At 55.7% G+C, this 15,265-nt stretch overlaps 1 protein-coding gene across 1 annotated transcript in view; it reads left to right on the top strand.

The window, feature by feature from the left end:
- Positions 1-6,358: 6,358 nt before the first annotated feature.
- The window catches only part of pnkp (polynucleotide kinase 3'-phosphatase), a gene marked incomplete at its 3' end in the record, with an annotated part of 42,641 nt that continues 33,734 nt past the window's right edge, over positions 6,359-15,265 (top strand). The window contains exon 1 of the mRNA XM_067976935.1: positions 6,359-6,434. The remainder of the gene's footprint in view (positions 6,435-15,265) is intronic.

Here is a 15,265-nt window from a genome sequence, read left to right as displayed (position 1 = left end):
GGTAGAGGGGCAGAGGGATCTGGGGGTAGAGGGGCAGAGGGATCTGGGGGTAGGGGAGCAGAGGGATCTGGGGGTAGAGGGGCAGAGGGATCTGGGGGTAGAGGGCAGAGGGATCTGGGGGTGGGGGTGCAGAGGGATCTGGGGGTAGGGGTGCAGAGGGATCTGGGGTAGAGGGGCAGAGGGATCTGGGGGTAGGGGAGCAGAGGGATCTGGGGGTGGAGGGGCAGAGGGATCTGGGGGTAGGGGAGCAGAGGGATCTGGGGGTGGAGGGGCAGAGGGATCTGGGGGTAGGGGTGCAGAGGGATCTGGGGGTAGAGGGGCAGAGGGATATGGGGGTAGAGGGGCAGGGGGATCTGGGGGTGGGGGAGCAGAGGGATCTGGGGGTAGAGGGGCAGAGGGATCTGGGGTGGGGGAGCAGAGGGATCTGGGGGTGGAGGGTGCAGAGGGATCTGGGGGTGGGGGAGCAGAGGGATCTGGGGGTCGGGGAGCAGAGGGATCTGGGGTAGAGGGGCAGGGGGATCTGGGGGTGGGGAGCAGAGGGATCTGGGGGTAGAGGGGCAGAGGGATCTGGGGGTAGAGGGGCAGAGGGATCTGGGGGTAGGGGAGCAGAGGATCTGGGGGGTGGAGGGGCAGAGGGATCTGGGGGTGGAGGGGTAGAGGGATCTGGGGGTAGGGGAGCAGAGGATCTGGGGGTGGAGGGGCAGAGGGATCTGGGGGTGGAGGGGCAGGGGGATCTGGGGGTGGGGGAGCAGAGGGATCTGGGGGTAGGGGTGCAGAGGGATCTGGGGGTAGAGGGGCAGGGGGATCTGGGGGTGGGGGAGCAGAGGGATCTGGGGGTGGAGGGTGCAAAGGGATCTGGGGGTGGGGGAGCAGAGGGATCTGGGGGTAGAGGGGCAGGGGGATCTGGGGGTGGGGGAGCAGAGGGATCTGGGGGTAGAGGGGCAGGGGGATCTGGGGGTGGGGAGCAGAGGGATCTGGGGGTAGAGGGGCAGAGGGATCTGGAGTAGAGGGGCAGAGGGATCTGGGGGTAGGGGAGCAGAGGGATCTGGGGGTGGAGGGCAGAGGGATCTGGGGGCAGAGGGATCTGGGGTAGGGGAGCAGAGGGATCTGGGGGTGGAGGGGCAGAGGGATCTGGGGGTAGGGTGCAGAGGGATCTGGGGGTAGGGGTGCAGAGGGATCTGGGGGTAGAGGGGCAGAGGGATCTGGGGGTAGAGGGGCAGGGGGATCTGGGGTGGGGGAGCAGAGGGATCTGGGGGTAGAGGGGCAGAGGGATCTGGGGGTGGGGGAGCAGAGGGATCTGGGGGTGGAGGGTGTAGAGGGATCTGGGGGTGGGGGAGCAGAGGGATCTGGGGGTCGGGAGCAGAGGGATCTGGGGGTAGAGGGGCAGGGGGATCTGGGGGTGGGGGAGCAGAGGGATCTGGGGTAGAGGGGCAGAGGGATCTGGGGGTGGAGGGGCAGAGGGATCTGGGGGTGGAGGGGCAGAGGGATCTGGGGTGGAGGGGCAGAGGGATCTGGGGTGGGGGAGCAGAGGGATCTGGGCGTAGAGGGGCAGAGGGATCTGGGGTGGGGAGCAGAGGGATCTGGGGTGGGGGAGCAGAGGGATCTGGGGGTGGGGGAGCAGAGGGATCTGGGGGTAGAGGGGCAGAGGGATCTGGGGGTGGGGGGGCAGAGGGATCTGGGGGTGGGGGAGCAGAGGGATCTGGGGGTGGGGGAGCAGAGGGATCTGGGGGGTGGGGGAGCAGAGGGATCTGGGAGTGGAGGGGCAGAGGGATCTGGGGTGGGGGGCAGAGGGATCTGGGGGTAGAGGGGCAGAGGGATCTGGGGGTAGAGGGGCAGAGGGATCTGGGGGTGGAGGAGCAGAGGGATCTGGGGGTGGGGGGCAGAGGATCTGGGGGTGGGGGGCAGAGGGATCTGGGGGTAGGGGAGCAGAGGGATCTGGGGGTAGGGGAGCAGAGGGATCTGGGGGTAGAGGGGCAGAGGGATCGGGGGGTGGAGGAGCAGAGGGATCTGGGGGTAGGGGAGCAGAGGGATCTGGGGGTGGAGGGGCAGAGGGATCTGGGGGTGGGGGGCAGAGGGATCTGGGGGTGGGGGGCAGAGGGATCTGGGGGTAGGGGAGCAGAGGGATCTGGGGTAGGGAGCAGAGGGATCTGGGGTAGGGGAGCAGAGGGATCTGGGGGTAGGGGAGCAGAGGGATCTGGTGGTAGAGGTGCAGAGGGATCTGGTGATCGAGGAGCAGAGGATCTGGGGTGGAGGAGCAGAGGGATCTGGGGTTAGGGGAGCAGAGGGATCTGGGGGTAGAGGGGCAGAGGGATCTGGGGGTGGAGGAGCAGAGGGATCTGGTGGTAGAGGTGCAGAGGGATCTGGGGGTAGGGGAGCAGAGGGATCTGGTGGTAGGGGAGCAGAGGGATCTGGGGGTAGGGGAGCAGAGGGATCTGGGGGTAGGGGAGCAGAGGGATCTGGGGTAGGGGAGCAGAGGGATCTGGTGGTAGAGGTGCAGAGGGATCTGGGGGTAGGGGAGCAGAAGGATCTGGGGTAGGGGAGCAGAGGGATCTGGGGGTAGAGGGGCAGAGGGATCTGGGGGTAGAGGGGCAGAGGGATCTGGGGGTAGGGGAGCACAGGGATCTGGTGGTGGAGGTGCAGAGGGATCTGGGGGTAGGGAGCAGAGGGATCTGGGGTAGGGGGCAGAGGATCTGGGGGGAGGGGAGCAGAGGGATCTGGGGGAGGTAGGGGAGCAGAGGGATCTGGTGGTAGAGGTGCAGAGGGATCTGGGGGTAGGGGAGCAGAAGGATCTGGGGGTAGGGGAGCAGAGGGATCTGGGGTAGAGGGGCAGAGGGATCTGGGGGTAGAGGGGCAGAGGGATCTGGGGGTAGGGGAGCACAGGGATCTGGTGGTGGAGGTGCAGAGGGATCTGGGGTAGGGGAGCAGAGGGATCTGGGGGTAGGGGAGCAGAGGTATCTGGGGGTAGGGGAGCAGAGGGATCTGGGGTAGGGGAGCAGAGGGATCTGGTGGTAGAGGTGCAGAGGGATCTGGTGATCGAGGAGCAGAGGGATCTGGGAGTACAGATGCACAGATCACTAAAAGTAGCGACGCAGGTTATAAAAAAAAGCAAATCGATCGCTGGGGTTCATTTCTCGAGGGGTGGGACTGAAAAGCGATTATCCCAACATAGACTGGGATAGTAACAGCGTAAAGGGGAGGAATTCCTGAAATGTCGACAGGACAACTTTCCGGAGCAATGTGTTCCCAGGCCACGGAGACGGAAGCAGCGCAGGATCTCGATGTGGGGAATGAGGTGGAGAATGTTTCAATGGGGGAGCATTCGGGGAACAGCGATCACAATATCACGGGAGGACTGGAGGATTGCAAATGTCACACCCCTGTTCAAAAAAGGGGAGAGGGACAAACTCGGCAATTACAGGCCGGTCGGCTCAACGTCGGGAAACTTTTAGAGACAATAATCCGGGAACAAAATTAATTGGCACTCGGAGAAGGCTGGGCTAATTAACGAAAGTCAGCACGGATTTGTTAAAGGAAAATCGTCTTTTGATTAACTTGATTGAGTTCTTTGATGAAGTAACGGAGAGGGTCGATGAGGGGAGTGCGGTGGGGGATGGGGGAGTGGGTAGGCGAGGTGAGGGGGAGAGGGGGAGAGGAGGGAGAGGGAGGGAGGGAGGGGAGAGGAGGAAGGAAGGGGAAGAGGGGAGGGAGAGAAGCAGGAGAGTGAGGGGGTGTGGAGGAGGAAAGGAGGGAGGAGAGGTGGAGGAAAGGAGAGAGGGAGAGGGGGAGGAGATGGGGAGAGGAGGCGATGGAGGGAGACGGGGAGAGGAGGAAGAGAGGATGGGGATCGAGGGAGAGGAGAGGAGCGGATGGAGAGAGAGGGAGAGGAAGGGAGAGAGAGAGAGAGAGAGGAGAATGGAGAGAGGAGGAGGGGAGAGAGGAGGGAGAGAGGAAGGCGGGTGAGGAGGAGGTTGAGGAGGGAGGAGAGAGCTAGGAGGAGGAGGAGGAATGGAGTGGGAGAATGGAGGGGAGAGAGAGGGGAAGGGAGGGGGATGGAGGGAGGGGTAGAATGGAGGGAGGGGAATAGGGAGGGGGTGGAGGGGGAATGGAGGCATGGAGGGAGGGCGGAGGGAGGGGTGGAGGGAAGAGGGAGGGGTGGAGAGGGGTTTGGATGGAGGAGGGAGGGAGGAGGGATGGCGAATGGAGGGACAGGGAGGGAGGAGGTGGGAGAGGAAATGGAGGGATGGAGATTGAAGGGGGGATGGTTGGAGGGAGTAGGAGGGAAGGGGATGGAGGGATGGCGGGGGGGGGGGGAGGAGGGAGGAGGAGAGAGGGGGGATGGAGGGAGTGGGAACCAACCATCTCCTTTGACCAACGAGCCTGGCGCTCGGCCACTGCCTCATCTAAAATGGCGGACGGTTCCAACAGGTCAGGGGAAAGACGCGCCGTGCGTCCCCTGAACTCGGGAGTGTCGGCGCTGTGCATTCCCTGAACTCGGGAGTCTCGGCGCCGTGCGTTCCCTGAACTCGGGAGTGTCGGCGCTGTGCATTCCCTGAACTCGGGAGTCTCGGCGCCGTGCGTTCCCTGAACTCGGGAGTCTCGGCGCCGTGCGTTCCCTGAACTCGGGAGTCTCGGCACCGTGCGTTCCCTGAACTCGGGAGTCTCGGCGCCGTGCGTTCCCTGAACTCGGGAGTGTCGGCGCCGTGCGTCCCCTGAACTCGGGAGTGTCGGCGCCATGCGTCCCCTGAACTCGGGAGTGTCGGCGCCGTGCGTCCCCTGAACTCGGGAGTGTCGGCTCTGTGCGTCCCCTGAACTCGGGAGTGTCGGCACTGTGCGTTCCCTGAACTCGGGAGTGTCGGCACTGTGCGTTCCTGAACTCGGGAGTGTCGGCGCTGTGCGTCCCCTGAACTCGGGAGTGTCGGCGCTGTGCATTCCCTGAACTCGGGAGTTCTCGGCGCCGTGCGTTCCCTGAACTCGGGAGTGTCGGCGCTGTGCATTCCCTGAACTCGGGAGTCTCGGCGCCGTGCGTTCCCTGAACTCGGGAGTCTCGGCGCCGTGCGTTCCCTGAACTCGGGAGTCTCGGCACCGTGCGTTCCCTGAACTCGGGAGTCTCGGCGCCGTGCGTTCCCTGAACTCGGGAGTGTCGGCGCCGTGCGTCCCTGAACTCGGAGTGTCGGCGCCATGCGTCCCCTGAACTCGGGAGTGTCGGCGCCGTGCGTCCCCCTGAACTCGGGAGTGTCGGCTCTGTGCGTCCCCTGAACTCGGGAGTGTCGGCACTGTGCGTTCCCTGAACTCGGGAGTGTCGGCACTGTGCGTTCCCTGAACTCGGGAGTGTCGGCGCTGTGCGTCCCTGAACTCGGGAGTCTCGGCGCTGTGCGTCCCCTGAACTCGGGAGTGTCGGCGCTGTGCGTCCCCTGAACTTGGGAGTGTCGGCTCTGTGCGTCCCCTGAACTCGGGAGTGTCGGCACTGTGCGTTCCCTGAACTCGGGAGTGTCGGCACTGTGCGTTCCCTGAACTCGGGAGTGTCGGCGCTGTGCGTCCCCTGAACTCGGGAGTCTCGGCGCTGTGCGTCCCCTGAACTCGGGAGTGTCGGCGCTGTGCGTTCTCTGAACTCGGGAGTGTCGGCGCTGTGCGTCCCCTGAACTCGGGAGTGTCGGCGCTGTGCGTCCCCTGAACTCGGGAGTGTCGGCGCTGTGCGTCCCCTGAACTCGGGAGTGTCGGCGCTGTGCGTTCTCTGAACTCGGGAGTGTCGGCGCTGTGCGTTCCCTGAACTCGGGAGTCTCTGCGCTGTGTGTGCCCTGCCCCTCAACAAGATGGCAGGCCGTGCCCCTCACCAAGATGGAGGGCAGTGCTCCTCACCAAGATGGGCGGGCCGTGACCCTCACCAAGATGGAGGGCAGTGCCCCTCACCAAGATGGGCGGACCGTGCCCCTCACCAAGATTGAGGGCCGTGCCACGCACCAAGATGGCACAATGTGCCCCTCACCAAGATGGCGGTATGTGCCCCTCACCAAGATGGAGGGCCGTGCCACGCATCAAGATGGCGCAATGTGTCCCTCATCAAGATGGCGGTACGTGCCCCTCACCAAGATGGGCGGGCCGTGCCCCTCACCAAGATGGAGGGCCGTGCCCCTCACCAAGATGGCGCAAAGTGCCCCTTCCACAGATCGGCGGTCAGTGCCCTCAACAAGATGGCGGTCCGTGCCCCCCACCAAGATGGCGGACCGTGTCTCGCCCTCAGATGTGCGGGGCGTGCCCCTCACCAAGATGGCGCAAAGTGCCCTTTCCAGAGACAGGCGGGCCGTGCCCTCAACAAGATGCGGGAAACTGCCCCTCAACAAGATGGCGCCCGCCGCCGGGCGGGCTGTCAAGCAGGGCAGTGGAGGTCAGGCGCATGCGCAGATGTCCTTGACGACAGCCGGTGGAGTGGGATTGAGGTGAGTGAAGGCCTGAGGTGAGAAAATAAACAGGGAGAGAGGGGGGAGAATGGGGAAAATAAACAGGGAGAGAGGGGGGAGAGAATGGGGAAAATAAACAGGGAGAGAGGGGGAGAGAATGGGGAAAATAAACAGGGAGAGAGGGGGAGAGAATGGGGAATATAAACAGGGAGAGAGGGGGGAGAATGGGGAAAATAAACAGGGAGAGAGGGGGGAGAATGGGGAAAATAAACAGGGAGAGTGGAGAGAGAGGGGGAGAGAATGGGGAAAATAAACAGGGAGAGAGGGGGAGAGAAAGGGGAAAATAAACAGAGAGAGAGGGGGAGAGAATGGGGAAAATAAACAGGGAGAGAGAGGGGGAGAATGGGGAAAATAAACAGGGAGAGAGGGGGGAGAATGGGGAAAATAAACAGGGAGAGAGGGGGAGAGAATGGGGAAAATAAACAGGGAGAGAGGGAGAGAATGGGGAAAATAAACAGGGAGAGAGGGGAGAGAATGGGGAAAATAAACAGGGAGAGAGGGGGGAGAATGGGGAAAATAAACAGGGAGAGAGGGGGAGAGAATGGGGAAAATAAACAGGGAGAGAGGGGGAGAGAATGGGGAAAATAAACAGGGAGAGAGGGGGAGAGAATGGGGAAAATAAACAGGAGAGAGGGGGGAGAATGGGGAAAATAAACAGGAAGAGAGGGGGAGAGAATGGGGAAAATAAACAGAGAGAGAGGGGGAGAGAATGGGGAAAATAAACAGGGAGAGAGGGAGAGAGAATGGGGAATAAACAGGGAGAGAGGGGGGGAGAATGGGGAAAATAAACAGGGAGAGAGGGGGAGAGAATGGGGAAAATAAACAGGGAGAGAGGGGGGAGAATGGGGAAAATAAACAGGGAGAGAGGGAGAGAGAATGGGGAAAATAAACAGGGAGAGAGAGGGAGAGAATGGGGAAAATAAACAGGGAGAGAGAGGGAGAGAATGGGGAAAATAAACAGGGAGAGAGAGGGGAGAGAATGGGGAAAATAAACAGGGAGAGAGGGGGAGAGAATGGGGAAAATAAACAGGGAGAGAGAGGGGAGAGAATGGGGAAAATAAACAGGGAGAGAGGGGGAGAGAATGGGGGAAAATAAACAGGGAGAGAGGGGGGAGAGAATGGGGAAAATAAACAGGGAGAGAGGGGAGAGAATGGGGAAAATAAACAGGGAGAGAGGGGGAGAGAATGGGGAAAATAAACAGGGAGAGAGGGGGAGAGAATGGGGAAAATAAACAGGAGAGAGGGGGAGAGAATGGGGAAAATAAACAGGGAGAGAGGGGGGAGAATGGGGAAAATAAACAGGGAGAGAGGGGGAGAGAATGGGGAAAATAAACAGGAGAGAGAGGGGAGAGAATGGGGAAAATAAACAGGGAGAGAGGGGGGGAGAATGGGGAAAATAAACAGGGAGAGAGAGGGAGAGAATGGGGAAAATAAACAGGGAGAGAGGGGGAGAGAGAATGGGGAAAATAAACAGGGAGAGAGAGGGGGAGAGAATGGGGAAAATAAACAGGGAGAGAGGGAGAGAATGGGGAAAATAAACAGGGAGAGAGGGGGGAGAGAATGGGGAAAATAAACAGGGAGAGAGGGGAGAGAATGGGGAAAATAAACAGGGAGAGAGGGGGAGAGAATGGGGAAAATAAACAGGGAGAGAGGGGGGTGAATGGGGAAAATAAACAGGGAGAGAGAGGGAGAGAGAATGGGGAAAATAAACAGGGAGAGAGGGGGAGAGAATGGGGAAAATAAACAGGGAGAGAGGGGGGAGAATGGGGAAAATAAACAGGGAGAGAGAATGGGGAAAATAAACAGGGAGAGAGGGGGAGAGAATGGGGAAAATAAACAGGGAGAGAGGGGAGAGAATGGGGAAAATAAACAGGGAGAGAGGGGGAGAGAATGGGGAAAATAAACAGGGAGAGAGGGGGAGAGAATGGGGAAAATAAACAGGGAGAGAGGGGGAGAGAATGGGGAAAATAAACAGGGAGAGAGGGGGAGAGAATGGGGAAAATAAACAGGGAGAGAGGGGGGGAGAGATGGGGAAAATAAACAGAGAGAGAGAGGGGGAGAGAATGGGGAAAATAAACAGGGAGAGAGGGGGGAGAGAATGGGGAAAATAAACAGGGAGAGAGGGGGAGAGAATGGGGAAAATAAACAGGAAGAGAGGGGGAGAGAATGGGGAAAATAAACAGGGAGAGAGAGAGAATGGGGAAAATAAACAGGGAGAGAGGGGGGGAGAGAATGGGGAAAATAAACAGGGAGAGAGGGGGAGAATGGGGAAAATAAACAGGGAGAGAGGGGGAGAGAATGGGGAAAATAAACAGGGAGAGAGAGGGGAGAGAATGGGGAAAATAAACAGGAAGAGAGGGGGAGAGAGAATGGGGAAAATAAACAGGGAGAGAGGGGGAGAATGGGGAAAATAAACAGGAAGAGAGGGGAGAGAGAATGGGAAAATAAACAGGGAGAGAGGGGGAGAATGGGGAAAATAAACAGGGAGAGAGGGAGAGAATGGGGAAAATAAACAGGGAGAGAGGGGGAGAATGGGGAAAATAAACAGGGAGAGAGGGAGAGAATGGGGAAAATAAACAGGGAGAGAGGGGGGAGAATGGGGAAAATAAACAGGGAGAGAGAGGGGAGAGAATGGGGAAAATAAACAGGGAGAGAGAGGGGGGGGAGAGAATGGGGAAAATAAACAGGGAGAGAGAGGGGGAGAGAATGGGGAAAATAAACAGGGAGAGGGGGAGAGAATGGGGAAAATAAACAGGGAGAGAGAGGGGGAGAGAATGGGGAAAATAAACAGGGAGAGAGAGGGGGAGAGAATGGGGAAAATAAACAGGGAGAGAGAGAGGGAGAGAATGGGGAAAATAAACAGGGAGAGGGGGAGGGAATGGGAAAATAAACAGGGAGAGAGAGGGGGAGAGAATGGGGAAAATAAACAGGGAGAGAGAGAGGGAGAGAATGGGGAAAATAAACAGGGAGAGGGGGAGAGAATGGGAAAATAAACAGGGAGAGAGAGGGGGAGAGAATGGGGAAAATAAACAGGAGAGAGGGAGAGAATGGGAAAATAAACAGGGAGAGAGAGGGGGAGAGAATGGGGAAAATAAACAGGGAGAGAGAGGGAGAGAATGGGGAAAATAAACAGGGAGAGAGGGGGAGAGAATGGGGAAAATAAACAGGGAGAGAGGGGGAGAGAATGGGGAAAATAAACGGAGAGAGGGGGAGAGAATGGGGAAAATAAACAGGGAGAGAGAGGGAGAGAATGGGGAAAATAAACAGAGAGAGAGGGAGAGAATGGGGAAATAAACAGGGAGAGAGAGGGGAGAGAATGGGGAAAATAAACAGGGAGAGAGGGGGGAGAGAATGGGGAAAATAAACGGAGAGAGGGGGAGAGAATGGGGAAAATAAACAGGAGAGAGGGGGAGAGAATGGGGAAAATAAACAGGGAGAGAGGGGGAGAGAATGGGGGAAAATAAACAGGGAGAGAGGGGAGAGAATGGGGAAAATAAACAGGGAGAGAGGGGGGAGAATGGGGAAAATAAACAGGAGAGAGAGGGAGAGAATGGGGGAAAATAAACAGGGAGAGGGGGAGAGAATGGGGAAAATAAACAGAGAGAGAGAGGGAGAGAATGGGGAAAATAAACAGGGAGAGAGGGGGAGAGAATGGGGAAAATAAACAGGGAGAGAGAGAGAGATGGGGAAAATAAACAGGGAGAGAGAGGGGGAGAGAATGGGGAAAATAAACAGGGAGAGGGGGAGAGAGAATGGGGAAAATAAACAGGGAGAGAGGGGGAGAATGGGGAAAATAAACAGGGAGAGAGGGGGGAGAATGGGGAAAATAAACAGGGAGAGAGAGGGGAGAGAATGGGGAAAATAAACAGGAGAGAGAGGGGGAGAGAATGGGGAAAATAAACAGGAGAGAGGGGGAGAGAATGGGGAAAATAAACAGGGAGAGAGAGAGAGAATGGGGAAAATAAACAGGGAGAGAGGGGGGAGAGAATGGGGAAAATAAACAGGGAGAGAGGGGGGAGAATGGGGAAAATAAACAGGGAGAGAGGGGGGAGAGAATGGGGAAAATAAACAGGGAGAGAGAGGGGAGAGAATGGGGAAAATAAACAGGGAGAGAGGGGGAGAATGGGGAAAATAAACAGGGAGAGAGGGGGAGAGAATGGGGAAAATAAACAGGAGAGAGAGGGGGAGAGAATGGGGAAAATAAACAGGGAGAGAGGGAGAGAATGGGGAAAATAAACAGGGAGAGAGGGGGGAGAGAATGGGGAAAATAAACAGGGAGAGAGGGGGGAGAATGGGGAAAATAAACAGGGAGAGAGGGGGGAGAGAATGGGGAAAATAAACAGGGAGAGAGGGGGAGAGAATGGGGAAAATAAACAGGAAGAGAGGGGGAGAGAGAATGGGGAAAATAAACAGGGAGAGAGGGGGAGAATGGGGAAAATAAACAGGGAGAGAGGGAGAGAATGGGAAAATAAACAGGGAGAGAGGGGGGAGAATGGGGAAAATAAACAGGGAGAGAGGGAGAGAATGGGGAAAATAAACAGGGAGAGAGGGGGAGAATGGGGAAAATAAACAGGGAGAGAGGGAGAGAGAATGGGGAAAATAAACAGGGAGAGAGAGGGGGAGGGAATGGGGAAAATAAACAGAGAGAGAGAGAGGGAGAGAATGGGGAAAATAAACAGGGAGAGAGGGGGAGAGAATGGGGAAAATAAACAGGGAGAGAGGGAGAGAATGGGGAAAATAAACAGGGAGAGAGAGGGAGAATGGGGAAAATAAACAGGGAGAGAGGGGGAGAGAATGGGGAAAATAAACAGGGAGAGAGGGGGGAGAATGGGGAAAATAAACAGGGAGAGAGGGGGAGAGAATGGGGAAAATAAACAGAGAGAGAGAGGGGGAGAGAATGGGGAAAATAAACAGGGAGAGAGAGGGGAGAGAATGGGGAAAATAAACAGGGAGAGAGGGGGGGAGAATGGGGAAAATAAACAGGGAGAGAGGGGGAGAGAATGGGGAAAATAAACAGGGAGAGAGGGGGAGAGAATGGGGAAAATAAACAGAGAGAGAGGGGGAGAGAATGGGGAAAATAAACAGGGAGAGAGGGAGAGAATGGGGAAAATAAACAGGGAGAGAGAGGGGGAGAGAATGGGGAAAATAAACAGGGAGAGAGAGGGGAGAGAATGGGGAAAATAAACAGGGAGAGAGGGGGGAGAATGGGGAAAATAAACAGGGAGAGAGGGGGAGAGAATGGGGAAAATAAACAGGGAGAGAGGGGGGAGAGAATGGGGAAAATAAACAGGGAGAGAGGGGGAGAGAATGGGGAAAATAAACAGGGAGAGAGGGGGAGCGAATGGGGAAAATAAACAGGGAGAGAGGGGGAGAGAATGGGGAAAATAAACAGGGAGAGAGGGGGAGAGAATGGGGAAAATAAACAGGGAGAGAGGGAGAGAATGGGGAAAATAAACAGGGAGAGAGGGGGGAGAATGGGGAAAATAAACAGGGAGAGAGGGGGGAGAATGGGGAAAATAAACAGGGAGAGAGAGGGGGAGGGAATGGGGAAAATAAACAGAGAGAGAGAGAGGGAGAGAATGGGGAAAATAAACAGGGAGAGAGGGGGAGAGAATGGGGAAAATAAACAGGGAGAGAGGGAGAGAATGGGGAAAATAAACAGGGAGAGAGAGGGGGAGAGAATGGGGAAAATAAACAGAGAGAGAGGGAGAGAATGGGGAAAATAAACAGGGAGAGAGAGGGGGAGAGAATGGGGAAAATAAACAGGGAGAGAGAGGGAGAGAATGGGGAAAATAAACAGGGAGAGAGGGGGAGAGAATGGGGAAAATAAACAGGGAGAGAGGGGGAGCGAATGGGGAAAATAAACGGAGAGAGGGGGAGAGAATGGGGAAAATAAACAGGAGAGAGAGGGAGAGAATGGGGAAAATAAACAGAGAGAGAGGGAGAGAATGGGGAAAATAAACAGGGAGAGAGAGGGAGAGAATGGGGAAAATAAACAGGGAGAGAGGGGGAGAGAATGGGGAAAATAAACGGAGAGAGGGGGAGAGAATGGGGAAAATAAACGGAGAGAGGGGGAGAGAATGGGGAAAATAAACAGGGAGAGAGGGGGAGAGAATGGGGAAAATAAACAGGGAGAGAGGGAGAGAATGGGGAAAATAAACAGGGAGAGAGGGGGGAGAATGGGGAAAATAAACAGAGAGAGAGGGAGAGAATGGGGAAAATAAACAGGGAGAGGGGGGAGAGAATGGGGAAAATAAACAGAGAGAGAGAGGGAGAGAATGGGGAAAATAAACAGGGAGAGAGGGGGAGAGAATGGGGAAAATAAACAGGGAGAGAGAGAGAGTGGGGAAAATAAACAGGGAGAGAGGGGGGAGAGAATGGGGAAAATAAACAGGGAGAGGGGGAGAGAGAATGGGGAAAATAAACAGGGAGAGAGGGGGAGAATGGGGAAAATAAACAGGGAGAGAGGGGGGAGAATGGGGAAAATAAACAGGGAGAGAGAGGGGGAGAGAATGGGGAAAATAAACAGAGAGAGAGGGGGAGAGAATGGGGAAAATAAACAGGAAGAGAGGGGGAGAGAATGGGGAAAATAAACAGGGAGAGAGAGAGAATGGGGAAAATAAACAGGGAGAGAGGGGGGAGAGAATGGGGAAAATAAACAGGGAGAGAGGGGGGAGAATGGGGAAAATAAACAGGGAGAGAGGGGGGAGAGAATGGGGAAAATAAACAGGGAGAGAGAGGGGAGAGAATGGGGAAAATAAACAGGGAGAGAGGGGGAGAATGGGGAAAATAAACAGGGAGAGAGGGGGAGAGAATGGGGAAAATAAACAGGAAGAGAGGGGGAGAGAATGGGGAAAATAAACAGGGAGAGAGAGAGAATGGGGAAAATAAACAGGGAGAGAGGGGGGAGAGAATGGGGAAAATAAACAGGGAGAGAGGGGGAGAATGGGGAAAATAAACAGGGAGAGAGGGGGGAGAGAATGGGGAAAATAAACAGGGAGAGAGAGGGGAGAGAATGGGGAAAATAAACAGGAAGAGAGGGGGAGAGAGAATGGGGAAAATAAACAGGGAGAGAGGGGGAGAATGGGGAAAATAAACAGGGAGAGAGGGAGAGAATGGGGAAAATAAACAGGGAGAGAGGGGGAGAATGGGGAAAATAAACAGGGAGAGAGGGAGAGAATGGGGAAAATAAACAGGGAGAGAGGGGGAGAATGGGGAAAATAAACAGGGAGAGAGGGAGAGAGAATGGGGAAAATAAACAGGGAGAGAGAGGGGGAGGGAATGGGGAAAATAAACAGAGAGAGAGAGAGGGAGAGAATGGGGAAAATAAACAGGGAGAGAGGGGGAGAGAATGGGGAAAATAAACAGGGAGAGAGGGAGAGAATGGGGAAAATAAACAGGGAGAGAGAGGGAGAATGGGGAAAATAAACAGGGAGAGAGGGGGAGAGAATGGGGAAAATAAACAGGGAGAGAGGGGGGAGAATGGGGAAAATAAACAGGGAGAGAGGGGGAGAGAATGGGGAAAATAAACAGAGAGAGAGAGGGGGAGAGAATGGGGAAAATAAACAGGGAGAGAGAGGGGAGAGAATGGGGAAAATAAACAGGGAGAGAGGGGGGGAGAATGGGGAAAATAAACAGGGAGAGAGGGGGAGAGAATGGGGAAAATAAACAGGGAGAGAGGGGGAGAGAATGGGGAAAATAAACAGAGAGAGAGGGGGAGAGAATGGGGAAAATAAACAGGGAGAGAGGGAGAGAATGGGGAAAATAAACAGGGAGAGAGAGGGGGAGAGAATGGGGAAAATAAACAGGGAGAGAGAGGGGAGAGAATGGGGAAAATAAACAGGGAGAGAGGGGGGAGAATGGGGAAAATAAACAGGGAGAGAGGGGGAGAGAATGGGGAAAATAAACAGGGAGAGAGGGGGGAGAGAATGGGGAAAATAAACAGGGAGAGAGGGGGAGAGAATGGGGAAAATAAACAGGGAGAGAGGGGGAGCGAATGGGGAAAATAAACAGGGAGAGAGGGGGAGAGAATGGGGAAAATAAACAGGGAGAGAGGGGGAGAGAATGGGGAAAATAAACAGGGAGAGAGGGAGAGAATGGGGAAAATAAACAGGGAGAGAGGGGGGAGAATGGGGAAAATAAACAGGGAGAGAGGGGGGAGAATGGGGAAAATAAACAGGGAGAGGGCGGGAGAGAATGGGGAAAATAAACAGGGAGAGAATGGGGAAAAGAAACAGGGAGAGGGGGGGAGAGAATGGGTAATGAGGGCAATGCGGTGGATGCGGTTTATATGGACTTTCAAAAGGCGTTTGATAAAGTGCCACATAACAGGCTTGTCATCAAAATTGAAGCCCATTTAATAAAGGGGCAGTAGCAGCATGGATATAGAATTGTCAAAGAGACAGGAAACGGAGAGTAGTGGTGAACGGTTGTTTTTCGGACTGGAGGGAGGTGTACAGTGGTGTTCCCCAGGGGTCGGTGCTGGGACCACTGCTTTTCTCGATATATATTAATGACTTGGACTCGGGTGTACAGGGCACAATTTCCAAATTTGCAGATGACACAAAACTTGGAAGTGTAGTGAACAGTGAGGAGGATAGTGATAGACTTCAAGAGGATACAGACAGGCTGGTGGAACGTGGCAGATGAAATTTAACGCAGAAAAATGCGAAGTGATACATTTCGGTAGGAAGAACGAGGAGAGGCAAAATAAACTAGAGGGCACAACTCTAAAAGGGGTACAGGAACAGAGAGATCTGGGGGTTTATGTGCACAAATCGTTGAAGGTGGCAGGGCAGGTTGAGAAAGTG

The sequence above is a fragment of the Heptranchias perlo genome, unplaced genomic scaffold (genome assembly GCF_035084215.1).
Source record: "Heptranchias perlo isolate sHepPer1 unplaced genomic scaffold, sHepPer1.hap1 HAP1_SCAFFOLD_1138, whole genome shotgun sequence".
Taxonomy (NCBI): Eukaryota; Metazoa; Chordata; class Chondrichthyes; order Hexanchiformes; family Hexanchidae; genus Heptranchias; species Heptranchias perlo.
Note: the sequence above shows the minus strand (reverse complement) of the source record. Positions and strands in the feature narration are given on the sequence as shown.